At 34.8% G+C, this 22,375-nt stretch overlaps 1 protein-coding gene across 1 annotated transcript in view; it reads right to left on the bottom strand.

The window, feature by feature from the left end:
• LOC111043397 (protein tweety) overlaps positions 1–22,375 on the bottom strand; it is a 91,811-nt gene that overhangs the window by 65,865 nt on the left and 3,571 nt on the right. The window contains exon 2 of the mRNA XM_039435159.1: positions 6,479–6,545. The gene's annotated coding sequence lies outside the window, so the exon portion shown is untranslated. The remainder of the gene's footprint in view (positions 1–6,478; positions 6,546–22,375) is intronic.

The following is a 22,375-nucleotide window of genomic DNA, read 5'->3' as shown; positions in this document are numbered from 1 at the left end:
GATAGGGGTAGCAAGAATATGAGAGAGCGGGAGAGAAATTTGGGAAAGAGAGCCACAGAAGAGGTACACAGTGATAAAAGAAGATTATAAATTCTAGATGAAAAGAAATGAGAGATGCGTATACTTTAAAATTAGACAACAGTTAAAAAGAGATACAATGAAGAAGAGAAAGAGGAAGAGAGAGAGTGAGAGTGAGTGTAAGAGAGAAAATACTGTATATGAGAAGATGATATCTAGATAAGAAATGCGTATACTATAATCAGACAACAGTTAAAAAGAGATGCAATGAGGAAGTGGAAGAGAGAGAGTGTGGGTGAGGAAGAGAGAGATGGTAAATGAGTTGTAAGGGTGGCCTAGGCGTGGCTGAGAGCCGATCGATGCCTGGCTTGGATCCCCATCTGGACCCCCGTAGCATGTAGCATGGGGTGGCTTCAACTTCAGCCGGCTAACCTAAACGCGACTCGCTCTTTTCCAAAATCCCCACTCGCTGGCGACAGCACAAAAAGAGCTGACCACCCTCAAAACATGCGCAGATCGTCTGCACTCGCCGGCAAACGTGTAGATTGAGCCGCAGATAACACCAAACCCACAAATGAGACCGAAGATAGCAAAACCACTTGACAAGAAATTTGTTTCTTCTAAAATTGTTATCCAACTTGGACTGGTTCAATCCTACTGAACCGCAACAAAGACAAGCTTCACAGATGAGGATGAAGATAACAAAACATTTTTGTTTCTCCAAAATTTTAATCCTACCTAAAACTGTTTCACTTCTATTGAACCGCAAACAAGTCAAAATTCACAGATGAGGCCAAAGATAACAAAATAGAAACAAAAATGTGTTTCATCCCACTTAAACTGGTGGTAAATACCTTATGCAGTATCAAATTCCACTTTTACAAAAGAACTGAAGTCAGTTTTGATCGATAATTTTAATCAGTAATAAGTGAATCAATGATCCTCATTGAGTTGGATAGAATTTTTGGTGATCTTCCTGTGGATTATAAAAAGACTAAAATTTAGTAACACTAAATTTGAATGAATATGCAAAGTGGAAATCGAATATAGTAGAAAGAAGTCCATGGAATTTTAAAATTATAACTGGATATAGATCTAGTATAAAAACAAATAATTAGAATTTCAAAATTATTAAGAAATTGATAATTTCTTATCGATGAGTCAAAAAAATTCAATGAAGCTTAGGAAAGCATGTTATTGTTAGAAGAAAACATAAAACATTCAAGTGCGAAATTCACACTTGTAAGAGTCGAAGTTGGGTTAAAAATACACAAATATGCAACTTGATAAATATTGAGTTTCGATTAAGAATTTAACAAGATAAAAATCAATAAGAACAATGCAAAAATATCAAGACACTACTATTAGATGAATCAAACCATCGTGAGAGTTGATAGCAATAGAATTCTCAAAGTTATAAAGAAATGAAAAATATCGGCTCAAGTCTGAGAAATATAGCATTTCCCAAGATGCAAGTTTGATTTATTCAAATATCATATCAAGATAATATAGCACACCCTCACCACCATCCCATTATTCAAGGATAGAGACATGGATTTCCCTCCCTCTGAATTTACATAATGCATTACCCTCCATTTGGATTAACATATGGATTCCCTCCACTTGACACCAACATATGGATGGATTATGGACGGACTACCCTCCGCACAATATTGTATACATGATACGTGGTCTGCAGACTGTCCTTGTCATTCAACGTCATCCTTATGAACCCATACCATTCAAGTTTGAATAGAATAGCCACATTGTATTACACGGATTACAATAGCGATTTGATGATGATATTGACTTCCAGGAATACAGTGAATTGGAGACTAGATTCAAGTCAAATTACTGAAATTACACCTATTAAGCTGAATCAATCATATTGTTCTGTGCTAAATTATATTATACGAGAAAATGTTAGGATTATATATTATATAAATTTTAATCGATAATATTGCACAATGAATGGTATTATAGGAATATTTATACTGTACTCATTCTTTTGTTTAGTTGTTTTGAGGAAATTACTTAGGTTCAATAGACTATTACATCATTTAACCATACTTTTTCATAATAAGTGATTATTTAGAACTCATAACTTAAAGAGGAGTTGACTCCTCTTCAAGTTGTCACCCTTACAACGGTAGTAGCAGGCGCATGGATCTTAATCTCTCTTATCGATAGCTTATCACAAGTAGTGTAAAGTTGTGTACGTTAGATTATATTTTTCTATGGATATACCAAACACGATAGAAAGATATTCTTTAATTATCTATTGATAGATAATTGTCTATCTAACTTCATACAGTCTTTTGTTTTACAAGTTGCTACAAAGCACATTACTAAAGTTGCTTAACATTCAAGTCGATTGCTGCTAAAATCAAGATGTACGAATATATTGTGATATCAGAGACGATAGAATACAGAGTGTACCACGAAAGGTGTAACAGCCAAATACCATCGATTCTACATGACATTTGCTACAAAATTGTTTTCTTAAATCGACCTTAGTTTTCGAGAGATGTATAGATTTTTTAATATTTATCAAAAACGTCAATAAGTAGGAAACTATCAGTCAAAATCTGATTCTAAGGATATGATTGGGAAGAGACATACATTTCCAATAAGGCTAGCTACACACGCATCAATTTTTGTTCGTACGATATTTTACCGTCCTTATAATTTCTATTGGATCAAACAGATTATTCTAAACAGATGATGTTAGTCAAGTTCCGTTTAATCTGGTAGAATTCATAAGGACGGCAAAATTTTGTACGAACAAAAATCGATGTGTGTGGACAGGGCTTAAGATTCATATGACTTTATAATGTTCCTTTGACGTTGTTGAACTTTTGATAGGCGCTCAAAGTTGAAAAAAGTACATTCGTCGAGTTTAACGCCACATTTCAAACAGTTTGAACGCTCATAAAAAGTTCAAAAACGTCAAAGGAACAAATTATATAAATCAGTTTCTTCCTCTTCCCAACCATATCCTTAGAATGAGATTTTGACTGATAGTTTTCTAATCATTGACGTCTTCCAAAAATATTGAAAAATTTATATACAGTATCTCGAAACCTAAGGTCGATATAAGAAAATTCTACTATTAATTTTTTGTTGCAAATTTCATTTAGAATCTCTGGTCTTCGGGTGTAACACATTTCGTGGGACATTCTGTATAATTGATTCACATTACATTGTATAATTTTACATAGTAATTTTGTATCATTGAATAAGTAAATAAATAAATAAATATACTGTCTGTAAGAGATGGGCCTACATGCGCTCACATTACAAGATTGGTTGAGCAATTTGAGCTTCCTATTGACCAGCCATACCACTTCTTCAATAATTTCTGACTTCAAAACAAACGTTTGCGGACAGTCTGTCCGTCTGCGAACAGTATGTCGGTTATGCGCCGAGCCTAATGAACGCTACTGCAATTCGACTCCAGAGGCCCCTCAAAGGAAAGATGATATCCGACACCGAGGGATCCCAGCCGACCCTTAGCCGAAGACGTTGAACTTGGAAGTTTTGTTCCCCAACAGTCGTGCTAATGACGCTATACTGCGATTCCTCCCATTATCTGTTTAGTGAATTCGGATTTATGTCTGTAATTAAATTGGGGAGCAGATTATGTTAATTGCAATGTTTATAGAGTGATAATTACAATTCTGTAAGAGGATTTTCCAAGATTAGGGGCAAAGTTGGTTGTGTAATTTCCTCGGTAAATATATGTTCTGAGTTTGGGGACTGAAACAAGATTAACGTAGGCCTAATTCTCTTTTGAATTGATTAGAGTTCACGTTCCACGCCTGTTTTATACATTGTTTTCGTTCCTGGTTTTTTATCCATTATTTTTCTCCTGCATAAAATTTTACCTTTGCGAATTTTTTCAATTTATAATCAATTAATTTAGAAAAATTCCACCTATATTGAGGTTTAATTGGTCCAAAACATGGTGAATAATGACTATTGAATTCTAATTACAGTAATTTCTTCCCATTATTAAAATTCATTCACCTCAAATATTTCATTCATTCCACAAAATGGATGCTTCAACAAATGACCATTTGCAACGAACATTTTGTTTTTTGTAAATATTGGACAATATTATTCAGGGTGAGGCAAGATTATTTCGAAATATTTAATAAGTTGCACTTTATAGTGTCAATATAATAATAGAAATGCTGCCAATTTATCCAATTCTGACATTAATTAGTGAGTCTCACTATAGCACAGGAGCTCAACTTAAATACATTATTAACTGAATATACTTAAATATATTACTTAAATACATTATAAACACAAAAGATAGATTATTAGACGATCTATCCAGTTTCTCAACTCTCAAGATTCAAAATTCTTAGTTACTGTTAATTGTGAGTGAAAAAGGACAAAATTTCAGAAAAGTGGAATTATAACCTCATTTTGTACTTTTAAAATATGATCTAAATTTGGGAGAGAAATAGTACAAGGAGTACCCTTAGTTTTTCTCTCCCATTCAGTGCTTTCTTGTAAAAATTAGAATGGTAAATAAATAAATAAGTAATATTTCAAAATTTTTCTGCTTTTTTCCTATAACTCTGTACTTCTTTGAAATCTTCGAAATCCTTAAAGTGTTTACACTTCACACAAACACCTCACACATGTGCTGCCTTCAGTGAACAGTGACTGCACAGGGTGTGAGTTCCCGGTGCAGTTTGTGCTGATGTGCAGCAACCCCTCACCCACACACCACCCAATCACCCAAGAGGGGTACAAGAGAGGATTCATCGACAAGAGGGGAAGACAATTTTAGGACCAGGAGAGCGCGGTATACTGGAGGGTTTAGAGAGGGCTCGGAGGAATGGACAGATTTACAGGGACACCAGGAAGAGAACCTCCCCCACCCCACCCACTCTGATCTACAACCAACTTTCCCTTTCTGCATTCCACCTACTACGTCACGAGATAGTGCGCGTGCGTACCACAATTTGGGGGTTGTGTCAACTGTGCGTATACGAGCACCATAGAGAAGTGTTCCAGCTACGACAATATATCTGTATATACGTACTGCAGCTATACATACGCTGTGTACATACAGCTGCATAAAACTATATACAGATATAAACCCATGTACAGCTGCCTGCACAACATCCCCATTCAAATATTTACAAGTCCACTCGAATTACATATAGAGAGGCCGGTGTTGTATCCTCAACTTCACTCTTCAAGCTGTCAGCATTGTCTGAATGGAAAGTGTCGATGTAATTTATGAGGAATGCTGACACTTCAAAATGAATCTCACTATAGAATCTGATCTCTAACAATGTGAGGCTTGCATCCAGCTGTGAGGACGCTCTGTCATCTCGCTGATGAGGAGATTAAAAATTGAAACCCCCGGGGCACGATCGGAAATTATTCAAGTGTGCATTTGTTAATTGATTTTGACATTAGGTTGTGGGAATTTTTTCACATCTATAGGCAGGTCTGTTAGCAAAAAGTAAGTTCAAACTGAGAAGGAACAGTTGATGGTTTCATCTATCACATTGTAATAAATGGAACGATAGCTTTTCTAGCGGCTGTTTATATTTGGATTGTTGAAACGACCCTCTGAGTTGATGCCTACAGTGAATCGGCATTTAATGCTGTGCAAAGACTATAAAAAAATTCTACTGGTGATGTTAAAGTTTTTTGATTTTTATACTATCAAGCTATCAAAATTAAAAAGTTTTCTCAGGAAATTTTTTTCCAATCATTACTTTTATAAAATAACTGAGCAAAATTTTTTTTGGTAATTTTTAGTAAATTGAATAACTTTCTCAAAAATTCATAATTTCAAAAAAAAATTTTTTATTCAATCAACAATACGATGGTGAATATATCCTCGTCAATTCATGGATTTATCTCTTACCGAATTTGGAATGATCTGTCCCAGAAATTTGAATTTTATGCGCTCATATGTAATTGATCGGAAAAAAAGATCACGAGGAAACTTTTTCATTTTGATAGTAAACAAATAATTGAAAATCTTCAAAAAATATCACCAGTAGAAAGGTGTTTAGCCTTTGCACAGCCTTGATGAATATGGAATGAGAAGGAATTATGGAATAAGAATGGAACAAAATAAAGGAAGGATAATTGTGTAATGTATTTGATCGTCATTATGCTCACTACAACTTGAAAAGATTCTATATCCAATTGGCATTCTAATGAATTTGGAAAAATTATAAATCAGAATAAACGAAATTAGAAAATCATGCTAATAATTTTAGGCCTCATTACCGAGAATTGAGATAATCGAGCGTATAATATTATCGATATGTTCATTCTATGACTTATTTTTTCCATTATTGAAGTCGTGGCTACAATAGGAAATTCCAAATAAACCAAGCACTTTTAAGTGGTTTCAAGGACATTCCAAATAAAAAGTACGAAGATTCTAAAAGAGGCAGACTCTAGGAACACTTACTGAATGGATCGGCTGTCTCACATCAATCTGTTGAAATAAGGTTGAATTTTGTCCAAAGATCACGCACCTGGAAATGAAATAAAAAATATTTTTATAAGAAAAATAGATCGTCCACAACAAAATACTGCGATTCGTCACTTCTAGATAATCAGTTTTTAAATACACAAGGAACTGCGACAAATTTTGAAAAAGGCGAAGATTGCATATATTTTTGAAATTTCTTTGATATGGGTTGCAAAGGAAAACTATTTACTCAACCGGGAACTGAACTGAGATTGACCTTAGAGCCAATTAGATCAATCAAGCTCCAACCAAGAATCTCGTGAGCCTTCCTTCCCACTTAGCTATCACTTAAAAGGTCAAGTGTATAAGAGCACAACCATCTAAAGGTTGACTATTTTTGGAGGTTGTTTTTCAATGTGAGGACTACCTGTATAGTATGTGATATAAGTTCTTTTTAAAGCCCGATTATAAAGAAATCAACACCTACCCACAACATAATATTATCATCATGAACCCACCAAAATTGAAGTCGATTAAAAAAAAGGACAACATCTCAATAATTCCAATATACAATTGGTGAATAATTCCAAAGCCATTTCATAGGAAATTTATTGGAACTTATCAACTACAACTAATAAAAAGGTTTGCGATAACAAAATACAAAAACATATACCTTTCAAATTAGAAGGATGTTTGAAAATATCCTCATTTTCAAGAATACAAGAATACTGTATATGAAACTTCATAGTATTGCGATTTTAATCTGAGATTAGTAATTTACTATACTAGTTCAAGACAGTTTATCCCGATTGTTGCATCCCAACATTTCAAGTAACAGGTTTCAGCTAAAATAAACTCATGGATACTAAAAAAGGTGCTAAAATTTATCTAAATTCTTGTTGATTACAAAAGAATGCCTTGCACATAAAATCACGTGCAAAAGAATCAAACTATACAATAAACCAAATACTGAAGACTTTTCTTTAAAATGTAATTATCCAATAAAAGGTAGCACACACAAATAAGCAAATTCTGCCACCAGTATTCGAAAATTGGCGAGGAATCTCGTTAACTTAAGTACCTTGGTACCATGATACAGTCACGTGCAAAAAAGTCGTGTTATGAAGCAAAATCAAATCCTGCACAAAAACTACACACGCTACTGAATTAATCAGGTTGTTATGCAAATTTTCGAAATATCAGTACGAGACTCTGCATAAAATGGACACGAAACAATGCAGAAAAGGGTTGAAGTAATGTACGTGTGAAGACAAGACGAAGCAAGGCATACAACACACAGTCAGTGCCTGTTGATAGGGCTTAAACCCTTCCCAACAAACCCACTTAGACCCTTTTCGGGACTTAAACACAGATGCAGGGCCTATTGTTTTTTCCTCCCTCAAGGTAAGTGACAATAAGTATCGGGTCATTGTTTTCCGTCATCTTCAGCTTTCGTCTCATCATTATTTTCCCTCATTTTCCTCTTCTCATCCACCACCCCTTCCTCAATCTCCTCCTTCACCACTCCCATTATCATCATTCCTTTTCGTTAACGTTCCTCCTTACCCTCACCCCCTTCCCACCTCTTCATCCATTATCATTGAAGTCCCCCCCGGGCGAAACTGTTGGAGTTTCCACTTAATCTCCGCCATATTTTCCACTAGACTGACTTTGCCTGTCATTCTGGATCATGTGACCTTAAATCAGCACCGCAGCAATGATATTACAGCTCACTGTCGAATGCTGTGATTAAGGTTGGTGAGGGTTGGGAATTTCCCTAGCAGTGGTGATGGTAATATAGTGGTGAATGTTGTTACTCGAGAAATAAACTTGTTGAATTATTATGATGCTACTTCAGACTTAGTGGAAAGGGTGAATAGAAAAGTGGGAAAACTTTAAACAAAACTACAAGCTCAAGTTGGCTTACCAGCGATTGATGATGGTGAAACAACCGGAACTAGTTTCACCTAGCCAGTTAACTAGAATCATAGAATAAAACAATCTTGAATAAAAGTATAAGTTTTCTCTTCTAGAAGTTGTAAAACTACTTCAATCACTATCCCTAGTCAATATTTATAATAAACGGAAGACATGAAAGATTATTTATTTATTGTTATGTCATTTATCGGCAGAGATCCTTTTGGATGTTCTGCCTCGCCATATTACCCAAGAATGTCATTTCCTATCAACACTCAAGTTCATAGTTATAGGTTATATATTGGGTTCTTCATGTTTTCTCACTAAAAGTTTTCACTTTGACTTCCTGAGTTTTTATTTTATGAAATTAAAAATCCAGAAAACTTATTTCTAAACACAAATTCACATTTAAAAAAATAAACAAATATAATTTTGATGATAATTTGAACTGAAAATATAAACATGAAAGAAACAGTTTAATGTCAAGTGAAGGTGGAGTTTGTACAACAAACACTCTTTCAATATAGGCCTTTTGTTGTCGACAAGAAAAGAAGAAGACATCAGACAGTCATGAATGGCAAGCAGCATCTGAATGGCTGCATCGTCGCTTGCTCCAGAGTTAAATTGAGCATGCAACGGATAATAATGCAATTACACTAGACTGTTGTTAAGTCGAGACGAAAATTACCATACAATTGAAGTGTACTGCCGACAAGTGATTGACAGACAACGGGACCAATGACGATAAAAACGCAGCTAAAGATTCTTTGCATTCTGTTGCACAACAACAAAGGATTCGATTCTCTGCAAATCAATCCCTTTTTGCATCTCTTTCATGGCATAATCTGCTCTTTTCTTCATCGATTCACATTTTTTCCTTACGCCAAAGAACTTGGAAGTTTCATTGTGGAAATACAAAAGTAAGAAGTCAGAATGATTTTTGAATCCTTCACAAGTTCTTACAACTTAATCCCTTATCCTTTCACAACTTTTATCCTTATCCTTCACAACTTTTCACAAGTATTTAGTACTTTTATAAAAGTTCAACATAACATGATTGGGGTTAGAAGATTAAAATTACAATAATAATGTAAGTGAGTTGAACTTACTTTCAGTCGTCTTTTAATGGAATTTATTCATCAAAATAGATTTGTACGACACGCTTATAACCATACTGTGGTGTGAAAGATTTAATCGTTTATGGTAACTTTCATTTGAATAGTATTTTGAAATAAGAATATTCTAGATACAACATTATGTAACGTAAGTGTCATTGTGTTAATCTTATCACTTTTATTTCAATGGTGGGCTTCGTCTAATAAAATTAAGATTTTTAAATTGTATATAAGAATCCTTGCAAAACAGTAATATTTCAATCCATTTTACTTTTAAATTAGTGCCTTATAATCCTGGGTTAAAGTATTAATATTTGGTAATGTAGTACAGTGATAATATTTATCATTATTATTATTATGAAGTGAGTGAGGTTGTTAGGTATGTGAAAAAGAGAAAGTTGATGGAGTTGGATTCAAATACAATTGGAACTTAAAGCTTTACATCATTCTTACTACTGTTAATGCCTAATAGATTCAAATATTATAATCGTTGTGATACAAATACCGTCAAGTAATTATACTATTGACTGGCAGAGTAGTAACGAGGTCTGACGTTTCTGATTGGCCAATTTCAATAGTTGGTGAGAGAGAATGAATCAGAATGCGATTGGTTGTGAGCGGAGTATCTTCCCCCCCCCCAATCACATTCATGCCCAGCCAATGAGAGCCAGCCTCTGATTATGTCTACCAATAGCAGGCCAATATCATTCCATGCAGTTCATAATGAATAAATATGACTGTTGATTATTCTAGTTTTGGCTTCGATTGGGATAGAAATTATTATGCTAAAGAAAGAATAAATTATTACCGTACTAAATGAATGATAGTTATTTGCTTTGTTAATTTATTAGGAAACCTATGACTGTAAAAGGATAGCTCCAATAATTGACAGAAGATTCAATCAGAATCACTCATCGGTAGTTCGGAGCCCACCTAAAACTGTAGGTTCACTTCTTCATTAGCCTTACTAATCATTGAAAAAGCCTGGAGCTCATAATTATTATCATCCACAATAAGAGATATGACTCATTAGAGAATGTCAAATTTGTAACGGTATCAAGTTATCCAACATAAATTTATGAATAAGTCAGCAGTTTATCAGGTATCTGCAAACTAATTCTACTTTCTACAAATAAATTATGTTTCCATCTTGATTTTAGCTATCAACAAGCTCTAAAAAGTAGCTGTCTGCAACATTTCTCTTTATTTTTTGGGCAACGTTCTATTAATTCGTTATTCTGCTCATTTGAAATAAAAATATAATAATAAAAAGTGTCATATTTTCAACTAAATCATATAAAAAAACTACAGTACTACTCTTCACGAATAATAATCTCTCCATCTTGATTTCAACTTTCAACAAGCTCTAAAAAGAACAATAAGAGCTGTTGAATTTAAGGACAATACAAGACTAGGGAGACAGCAAGAAGCATTTCTGAGTAAAAAGCTGTCAAACGCGGACTGAGCGTCGCACTTGAATAATTTAAACTTGTTCAGCCCTGGGCTTTGAAGAGCCAGCCAGCCCTGTTCACACTCATTCCGCTTACGCCTCGTTTCTTCATTTTGCTGCAAATAGGCTTCATTACGTCGTGAGTCATGTCATCACCACCTTTGGGCGTTCTCTCCCATTTCTCTTTCTGAAATTCTATTTTTTCCCTCATCGTTCAACATTTTTCTTCCCCAGACTGTTACACATTTTCACAAGAAGGGTTATTTCAAGGCGACTTCAACAGTTTTTCTTCCCTTTTCACTGTTAGACAATTTCACAAGAATGGTTATTTCAATGTGACACCAGCATTTTTTCTTGCCTCTCCACTAAGCGGTGTTAGAAGAAAGGATATTTCAGGTTTTTTCTCTATTTTTTTTTACTCCATTCTTCACTGTTGCAAGGTTCGTTTTATTTATTTGTATTTTTAGAGATAATTTGTCTTCAGCAGGATACAGCTAGATTTGTCACTAATTCTCATTGAAACGGTATAGAATAAAGACCCTATAGAAAATGGAGTACAGTAATGATAGCTTGCAAATGAGAAATTCTGACAATAATTTGTCACATTAAATTGGAGTTACATAACGAATTACACGATGATTTCACATATTGAATGTATAAATATATTAATAAATAAGTAGATCTATGATGTGACAGTAGAGTATATAATGCTGAATCTATTAATCTAAAAAATGAGATAAATTACAGTACCTCGAATCTGTTTCATAAGACTAATGTGTTGGGAGTGATGTTAATCCTTTATTTCAATCACATTTTAATCCGCATTCAACTCAAAACAGAGGCGAAAGAAACATTTTGTCTAATCTCGCTTACAAATATACCTCGAGTTTATCGTTCGTAATATACCTTCGTCTTAAGAGACTATAACTATGTGTGTTTAAGTTTCAATAAAAAAGTGAGGGGAAAGAGAAGGAAAAAATTGAGAATAGATTGTTGGGGAAGTCGGAAAAGTATGTGATTAGAGATTAAGAAACGAATCAAATCAATTCCATTGATTGCGCTAAAGAAAGAGCTGACACAACTTGAAAGTTTGCAATGCAACTCAAATGCATTTTTGCTTCCTTGATGCAATTGCCAGCAGCCTTGAAAGTGAATAAGCAATGAAGTCACTTATTATTGAGAATCAACGCAGTTGTGTTCTTATTCATTCATTTGGTAGCATAATGAGATTGATTAGGAAAAGTGTTGTGAAGAATACGAAGATTCAATTTTGTCATATAATGAGACTTGAAGCAATTTCTTCAGTTTCAATCTTATCATAAATTCTAATTTATAGTCATTAATTTAATCTGATATTATCATTGTTATCTTTTTCTCCTATAATTATTGATCTTCTGCACTCCAATTTCTCCTCTTTCCTATCCTCAATCTTCTTTTTACTTCCTTCTACTTCGTCCTGTTCTTATGCTTTCTTGTCATTAATTTTCTTCTTCTCCTCCTCCTCCATTCTCTTCCTCTACTTCCTCTCCATTTTCTTGTTCTTCTACTTACTGCTTATTATCAATCTACCGCAAGTCCTTCCTTCCTTCCTTCATCCCTTCATTTACAGCCACCTTCTGTTCCTCATTCCCATCACTTATTTTTTGAATATCCTTTTCTCCTTCTCCTTCTTCTTCATCTACCTCTTCGTATTATTATTTGCCTACTCCTACTCTTTTCCCTCCACCTTCTCCCAACTCCTCATAACCCTTAATTCTAAGGGCCGGTTTCCGAGCTCAGGATTTAGCTAAGTTCTAGACTTTAAACAGCTGGAGTCACAAAATTGGCTTTCCGAAACGGGGCGTAGTCGTAGTTCACGTTTAAATTAAATTTCGAAAAACTAGAAAATTGAACACAAAATAAAATAGAGAGATTATAGTGTGAAGTTTTAGCTATTTTGAGTTATATAGGAATGTTTCATTTCGTAAAGGAAAAACGTTTCCAATTGAAGAAATGAGAAAATAAAAATTATCATAAAAACTAAGACTACACCCCGTTTCGAAAAGTCAATTTTCTGACTCCAGCTGTTCAAAGTCTAGAGCTTAGCTAAGTTCCGAGCTCGGAAACCGACCCTTAGAGTACCATTAGTACTCGAGAGTAACTCTTCATTCTTCTTTTATCTCTATAATGCCAAGTCCAAAAAGTACGTCTCGAATCGGCAAACCTAACGGAAAGCAGTCCGAATCGAACCAGCATTCAATTACAGTCCTGTCCGCTGCTTGCAGTCTGCAGGTTTCCATAAATTTTAATTATTAGCATTACTGTAGCCTAGCCAATCCCGACCAATGATAACGGTGCAATGCCATGACCGATAGAATTCAACACAACAAGAAAGAAAGGAAAGGAATGATTATCAAAGGTGAACGGGTAAAGAAGACGGAGAAAAAGAAGAACATGACGAAGAGGGAGGAAAAGAAGAAGAAGAAAAAGACGAAGAAGAAGAAGAAGAAGAAGAAGAAGAAGAAGAAGAAGAAAAAGAAGAAGAAGAAGTCGATGAAGAAACAATAATTCAAGCAATAGTTCACGCACGTCCAGCCGAAATTATAATGTATTACTGTATTTGAAACATTGGGTCAACGACTGTAGGTGAAAAAACTTTATCTATGATCACGAATTATCCTGATGCATAAATATTTCTTCGTGCTCCTCAGCGCAATCAGTGGATCTCCTTTTTAACACCTTTCTCCAACACACGCCTACACAAAATAACAGTGTCTGTTCTTATTCATCATGTTATCATATTTCTATTCCCAGTCCTTCTCTTTGTCATTATTCATCTCCAAAATTCTCTTCCTCATTCCAAACTCTTATCCTTTTTTGAATAAAAATCATCATCATCGTCCTTTCCTTTTTCATCAACTTCTTTCTCCTCTTCCTTATTCCATTTTTCTCCCTCTCAATCTTATCCTCCTTTCAGGTTTCTCAACTCTTTTTCATGTTCTATTAATTCTTCAACTTTTTCTTTTCCTTCCTCTTCTCCTACTCCCGACCACTGATTATTCTTTTTGTTTATTGCATAGTTTTATTCCCCTTTTTCTTGCTCTTTATTTTCTTCAACTTCTTATACTTATACTTTCTTATTCTTATACTCATCTATCCTCTATGAGCATTTCTCATTCTCTCCAACTTCTTAATTATTATTCAACAATTCGTCACTTTCAATGGGTATTTCTCCTTCAGCTTGTTTTTCTTTCTCGTCTTTTTCTATTTCCTTGGCCCCCTACCATCTTCGTCTTCTTTTCCTTTATTCCATTTCTCCTTCTACTTCTTATTCTCTAACTCCTCCACTTCTTATTCTTCACTATTTATTTTTATCCTCTTTATCTGCTTCATTTCCTCTTTTCTTCGATTTCTTCCACTACGAATTCATTTTTCTTCCTGATCCCTTCGGCTTGTTAACGGTCTCACCATCAGATAGCCTTCGGATCCAATTGGGCACCCAACTGTACTTTTTCAATCTCAGTTGTTAATCTTGTTCAAAAGAAATTATTCCACGAGGAAATAATCGATAAGATTATGTTAATCACGATTTTCTCTAGCAATACAGTGTGGTTATACAAAATAGTATTCAAAGTTTCAGCAATTGCACCCAATTTCAGGAAATCTCTACAAGTCAATAAATATGGAATAGTAAATAAAATTTATTTGATGAAATGACAATATTGTTTCTAAGCTGACTAATATAATTCTTTCTAATATCGACTGAATAGAGCTGATGAAGATTCAAGAATTTGTTTGATTGAATATCTAATTTAACCTTAATAGCTGGACTAGTTTTATGAGAAACTTCAACAATAGAAGAAGTTTGGTCGATTGTCCGTTTGTTGTCTTTCTGAAAGTATTTGTAGGCCTTATCCAATGAATAAATAAATTACCTCCTTATTAAATAAATCAATATTTTGTCTAGATGCCAAAAGGGAACTAATAAGAATATTTACTAGGATTATTATAGAGACAATTCTTTTAATAAATCATAGGATAATGGCCTCTATATTGTTTCGAGTCTCAAATTGCTTATTCTCTTCAGATTCCTTAACCATATAAGTGTCTTCATAATAGTCAAGTAATATAAAATCTAAGTCACATAATGACGCATTTTTTTCAATAGAACCAGAAGTCAGGTAAATCCGCGCCAAGTAAAATCAGGTAAAGACACTATTTATTTCTAATAAACACAATTTTTATTCATAGCATTTTTCCACTTCATATTTTAATCAAACTCGAATATTCAACTGCCTTACACTTTTCATTTACATCCTACAAGATATATTTTATTTGAATTCATTTTTAAAACGAGGTGTTTTTGTGAATGAGTTTTCATTTTCTCTTTTTGTATTATTTGAATTATATTAATATATTAATAAAGTTTACTTACATGGGCTACTTTTGAACAAATTAATAAAAACAATATAAAAATCTTGTAATAACCTTTATTTTTAAAACATTTAAAATAGTACAAATATTTACGGGTCGAAACTAGTCGTTGTAGGCCTACTATTTTAAAGTTTTTAAAAAATAAAGGGTACTACAAGGTTTTTATATTGTTTTTATTAATTAATAAAGTTCTATTCTATTCTACATCCTACAAGTCAATTTTATTTGATAGATGAATGAAAGTACTAATTTAATCTATTAATGAATTCAAACAACAACATAATATATGAAACTGCCCCATCATTTACCTCTGAAAGCTGAACCAAATAAATTCATACCCAACAGATGAAACTGCCCCATCATTTACCTCTGAAAGCTGAACCAAATAAATCCATACCCAACGACTAGGCATCTAATTATTGCCCTAATTGCGTTAATTGAACGAATCGAGGAAAGCACATTAGGCCTGGTGATAGATTGTCACTTCATTAGAAGCGATAACAAACTTTATGAATGTCGGTGTGGTCTCTGCCGCGATACGGGCCTAAATGAATCAGTGACAGTTAACACACCAGTGACTCACCAGGGCTTAATTTTCCAAACGACCACATAACAGCTATCGTGTCAATGTTCGTGTTTAACCCTCTTCCCCTCCTACCCTTAAAACCGTCCCCCCACACTCCCAACAATGGCCAACCCCCTCTCATCGTTTCGTTAATATTTTACTTTTGGTCACGTGACCCCTGGGAAAGTGTTTATTTATTGAACTCGGCCTCCAACTACGTCACGAAACGGTCTGTCTGTTGCAAATGGCTGTGTAACAATGGAAAATATGTGTGACCTGTGACAGTGTAATGAGTTGGCCTGAAGCTGGAAATGTAGCTTGACACATTTAGCTAAAATTCTGAGTACTGGAGCTAAAAATGTATGATAACAAGATGAATTATGAGTGTAGGCCTACTATGATTGAGATCTGGAAACTGAGGCTTGTTTCATAAAGATGTATCTTATTAGGAGTCGAGTAATGTGGGGAAAAAATAGATACTTCACAAGAGACTAATAATAGTAATGTCAGTAATGTTACTAATAATAGTAACGGCAACCGTATGTTATGATTGAACATGTTTAGTGTGTGGGAGCCTTACAGGACTTATATAACTTATAAATTCCAAAGAAACAAGCTTCTGGATTAAATTCTAGAATACTTAAAAATGAAAGAGTTACAAGACGGTTCAAACTTTCAAAATATTGTGTATCATATAAACTTGTGAAAAAATAAAAATCTCACCACAGCTCAATAATATTGAACAGTTGTTCGATGATAAACATGGTATCTTTTCGATCACCCTTCACACTAGTAAACGTTCACGTTAACACTATTGAATGATAACCAGAGAAGGACAAGATATCTGAGATATCCTCACCAATAAAATCTACATGAATTTCATTGTATAATGTGATGAACCTTAATTTTATGAGTGAGGGCTCAAGTATCTATCAAACTCCTTAATGAAACTCAACTCCAAAACTATAAAATTGTGCTGCATTGTAACGACTATAAGGACGGACCATTATAATTGAATGTTATGTTAGAATGATACTTTCAACTCTAAAACCTTCAACTATCAACTCCAGGACTATTCTAATTAAATATTATGCTAGACCGAAACTATCAACAACAAAACTATAAAACAGAACTATTTTATCATCTTTAGAAAATAGAGACTATGAATCCACAAGAGTGTGGCTGCCTATTTTGATAGCGAGAGAACGTGATGAAATCTTGAATTGAAGATAATCATACTGAGAGAACCTGAGGACTGACTGGACTATTATGAAGACCATAATACCATAGAGTAATTATTCTGGTGTATGAAATAGTTCTATGATGATACTATGAGCGTTAGAAGTGGATTTCAATCCTATGTCTCATTAAATGATAGTCATAAACTGAAATATTCCAACAAAGCTATAATACTATTTCAATGAAACTATAGTACTATTCCATCAAAACTATCAAATAAAACCGAGAAATCATCTTTGGAGTCGGGAGTCCACTACAGAACAAAGCCTAGCCTATAGTGGTACTTTGAAATAGAAGGTCTGAGTTGAGAATGGCATTGGCAAGGCCTAAATGGGGTCAATTGGACACGTAATTGGGCACGGAGGAAATAGAGGGTAGAATTCGTAACACTATTAAGGGGACTGCATTTCATTAGAACCAATAGAACGTCAAGGCAATGTACAGTATGCTATCCAGTTGATGGCTGCCTAGCTCTAGTAGGTACCGAATTTTTTAAAGATAATAGTTTTCAAAAACAATTATGAGGATGCTCCTCTACTACTGCTGAACTGGTAGAATTATCTGAATTCTTTTGCATTAACCTCAATTTGAAGTATACATTTTAATTACATTAGATTATGAAATCTCTAGTGACATGAACTCTAACACCAGGAAGATGTAACTGAATCAAATTTATTCGAAAGTATCTCAAATGAAATGTATCTAATGCAGAATTCTGCCAATAGGTGGCAGCACTTGTATGACATATTGACTCTCAACTCTGTCTACTCTCTCCTGATTGGTCAAAAATTTGAAATGCATCCAACTCTAGAATCAGTCAATAGGTGGCAGTACTTATTGGATGACAAATTCACAAGACTTCTCGACTCTGCCTCCTCTCTCCTGATTGGGCACAGTTTGTAATATAACTCGGTATTCTGCCAGTAGACGGCAGCAGATGTTTCATGACATTTTCGACTCCGCCTACTCTCTTCTGATTGGTCAACAGTTTTTTATGTAGTAATGCATGCAAGTAACTCCAATCTCTAACAATAGGTAGCAGCATTTGCTGGGTGAATAGTTTGAATAGAATAAAATACAAACTGAGTTGATTTGAAGAAAGATTTAGGAACCTGTGCACTGTCTGTCTGTCTCTAAAAACCGTCTAGTTCAGAGCTCATATTTATCGTTATGTTTCGTTATTTTGTAACGGTATTTCAATTAACAAAATGATCGCAATCATTCTAATGACTATAATGACTGGAAAAATTAGCATGAAAAATCGTTAGGTACACTACAGTCATACCGAATAACGGCTGGATTATTCAAATTGTGTGTAATTGCTACGGTCAATAATCTCTGGCACGCTAGCTTAATTGCCGAAAATAATGAGTAATCAGTATAACTTCTAACTGAACGGTTTTCATGTCTGGTTTGAGAAATGATTTCTGATAATCTAGTTTCAACACTAAGATTAGGTAGGAGGTAAGTGGGGAAAGATGAGGGGCAGGAGAATGAGATTTAGGAGAAGAGGAAGGAGGAGGAGGAAGAAGAAAAGGAGGATGAATAGGATAATATGAACATATAATAAGAAGGAAGAGAGAAGAGGGAGAAGGAGGAGGAGGAAGAGGAGGTGGAGGATGAGGAGGAGGAGGAATAGGATAATTTGAGAATAGAATAAGGAGGAAAAGAATGAAGAGATCGAATTCGATAAGGATGATGAAGACAATTAGATTACATTACATTAGAGTTCTTTATTCAAGTATGTTTCAATATAATATATTATACTGGCTTATACACTAATTTACATTAGATGACAGTTAAAGAAATGATTAAGGAGAAAAAAGAAGGAATGATATAGAGAGAATGGAAAGGGATGGAAAAAGGAAGATGCGGTGGAAGAACAGGAGGAGGAGGAGCAGGAAGAGGAGGTGAAGGAAAAAGAAGAGGATAATGAAAGGAGATGAAGAGGATGAGGAGGAAATGAAGGAGGATAATGAGAGATGATGATGAGGTCGAGGAGGAGAAGGAGGAGGAGGAGGAGGAGGAGGTGAAGGAGGAGAATGAGAGAAAAAAGATCAAGAGAAAGAGCGGTGTTGGAGGGAGGAATAGAAAGAGAAGGAAGAGGAGGACAAAAAAAGAAGGATGTGAAAAAACAAGAGGATAAACCGGGAATGAAAAGTGTTGGAAGGATCAAGATAAAGGAAGAGGAGAAAAAGAAGGGGAAGTTGAACCCTCTATACAGCATTGAAAACCTAGTATAGTGAAGGGAGAGATAGTGCAGAGATCATCCTCCATAAAGCAATTTAATAGTTGTACGTTTACACATGGAGCGCGTTACATAAAGATCATCTTTTTGCTCGCTACAAAAGACCGTTGAAGGAATAGTAGAGACCACAGAGCATCAGTACAGCACAGAAGAGATACAACCCACAGCCCGGGCGGGCATTCACGCCATCAATTATTATTATTGAACGCACAACGAATCGGGGCAGAAAAAGAACATGGCAAAGAAGAAGAGAAGGATAAGAAAAAAGAGAAGGAGAAAGATATGGACAAGGAAATGCAGAAGGTGAAGGAAAAAGAGGTGGAGGTGGAGGAGGAGGACCATGAAAAGGAGATGATGATGCTGAAGAAGATGAAGAAGAAAAGAGGGGGAGGAGTACCAAGTTAAAAAAAATATTTCATATAGAATAAGAGAAGACAAACGACTGAAGACGGGACGCAGCTTCAGCATCACACTCTATCATGTTTCTGTTAACAGGTACAATACTTTTATCTACTTTTTCCCTTCCTCGTACTTTTTTACACCTAATTCTCTCAATTCTTCTTCATTCATCTCCCACTTTTCTTCTTTTTGTTATTCTAGTTCGTTATCACCGTATCTTCTTCTCATTTATTTACTCTACGAGTAATTTTGTAATCATCCGCCATTCTCTTTTCCGATAGATCTTCTTCTTTGAGGTTTTGTGGCAGAGAGGACCTGAAATCCTAACTCCGCCCTTCATAAAGGCTTATAATCAATCAAGCTTCTTTAATACCTTTACCAGCTCTGTACCTTCATCCTTAGCATCATAACCGTTGACATTTCTATCTCCTTTTTCACCTTTTCCATCATTAGAAACTGACTTCATTCCCTATGACTTTTATATCTCTCCTACAATCTCACTAGTTTAAGAGAAATTTCTCTACATTTCTCTTGTTTAATTCAGTTCTTTTTCCATGATTTCTTCCTTCTTCCTCTATTTGTTATTTAATTTTTCTTGTTATTGCTCCTTCCCTATAACTTCTGCTCTTCTCTTCTTTTCAACGTTTTTCTATTCACAAGTTGAATATTTTCTTTTTATCTACAATTGATTTCTGTCCTTTTTCTCTCTTACTAGAGAAAAATAATAATAAAAGTATTAACGGTATCTTCTCTTTATGCTTCCAATTTAATCACGTTTTCTCCTACTTCTTATCCAATCCTGTATGCAATTCTTCCTTCTTAGTTTCTTCCTCTCCTTCTTCATTTCCTCAATCTCCTCCTCCTCCTTCTTCTCATTCACTCTTATTCATTAATCTGCAATCCCTTTACTTATTCTTCTCATTTTTTTCTATCCTCCTTCATTTCATCAATATTCTTCTACACGATTTCATCTCCCATTTTTCCACATGATTTATTCCTTCTTCACTTCCTACATCAATTCATCTCCTCTTTCCTTCTTCCTCTTCTCTGACTCGGCCATCTTTCACTTCCTCACATTCACCGACCACCGGATGTAGATGATGAATAGATGCCAGGTGAAAAAGCCAGAAGAAAAAAGAATCGACGTGTGATAGCCTACTGTAGAGGTAAGAGGGGAAATTCCTGAAGACTGAGCTCGCGTGTGTGACTGCGCGTTTGTGCACGTTATGTTATGAAGTGTGTTGGGTTTGGTTTTGTGTTTTGAATCCCCAGAGGAGCGAGGCGTACAACCGAGATCACATGCCTCACTTTACACTGTCAGCATTTAACATCAACGCTTCCCATTCGAAGAATGCTGACAGTATGAAGTGAATCTCACCATAGCAAGACTTATCAAAGGGCATCGCACAAAGATTTCAAAAGAAGCGAGCTGAGATACGCTGACAAAATGGCATTACAAAAAATTGGAACTTCTGTCAGGTTTTCCAGAAAGCCACACATTTCCTGCGTTCAGTTTTGCAGGAAAATGTACAGGGAAATCAGCAAGGTGTCTATATAGATCAATGTATTCCTATAACTGACAATTCCTGCACTATTCCTATTGCTATTATCTGACAATTAACTAGAAAATCCTTAGTTCTGTAGTTAAATTTTTAGCAGAATTAGAATTTATTGAAATGACAGAATATATTATAATTGTAATTATTATTAAACGAAAATCTTAAGTTAAATGCTGTGAACCACCCCGAAGACTTCTGCTACTGCAAATATTGACAACAGGGCTCACATCGAATTTCAATCTAGCTGTTAACCCTGCTGTTAATATTTGCAGTAGCATTAGTCTTCGGGGTGGTTCCCAGTATTTAACTTAAGATTTTAGTTTCATAATAATCATTGATCGATTAGAATTCGAATAAATGTAATTTCTCATCAATTTCCATTATAATTGTAATCATTTATAGAATCTACAAAACAAGAGATTCCTAGACAAAAACCAGAACAATCAATATTCAAATTCCCTTTTCAAATGAAATTACATTTGAGTTGATGAAAATTGAATTCTGTATTCACATAATCGTTAATGAAATTTGAACTACTTGCATCGAAAGACTAACAATAGACCAACAACCGTAAACCAATACAGGTTCATCAAATTGATTTCAGATACCATTTATGGCAATAACCATTAACAAAACAGCAATAACTTGATTCATGCTGACTGGAGCTTATTAATTGATGTCAGGCCTCCAGGGAATAACTCTGGTTTGGATCTTGACACTAATTGTTGTGCAGTACTGTACAGGCAACCTCCTTAGGATAAAGGGGTCAAGGTCGAAGCCATTTGTACACATTTACAGCAAACCGGTATTGCTAATGTTGAGAACACAGGGCGTTAAATGCTTTCATACTTGGGTGCTGTACTTGAAGTTATAAAATGCATTCAGCTTCAATTAAGTTGGAGTTGATTTATTGAATTTAATTTGGTTGACATACATTTCAAGTTGAAGAAACAGGGAAGGCTCAAGACTTGAGGTGGATTTTTCAACCA

This window comes from Nilaparvata lugens, chromosome 8, assembly GCF_014356525.2.
Source record: "Nilaparvata lugens isolate BPH chromosome 8, ASM1435652v1, whole genome shotgun sequence".
NCBI lineage: Eukaryota > Metazoa > Arthropoda > Insecta > Hemiptera > Delphacidae > Nilaparvata > Nilaparvata lugens.
The sequence above is the reverse complement of the archived record's forward strand: the minus strand, read 5'-3'. Positions and strand labels throughout refer to the sequence as shown.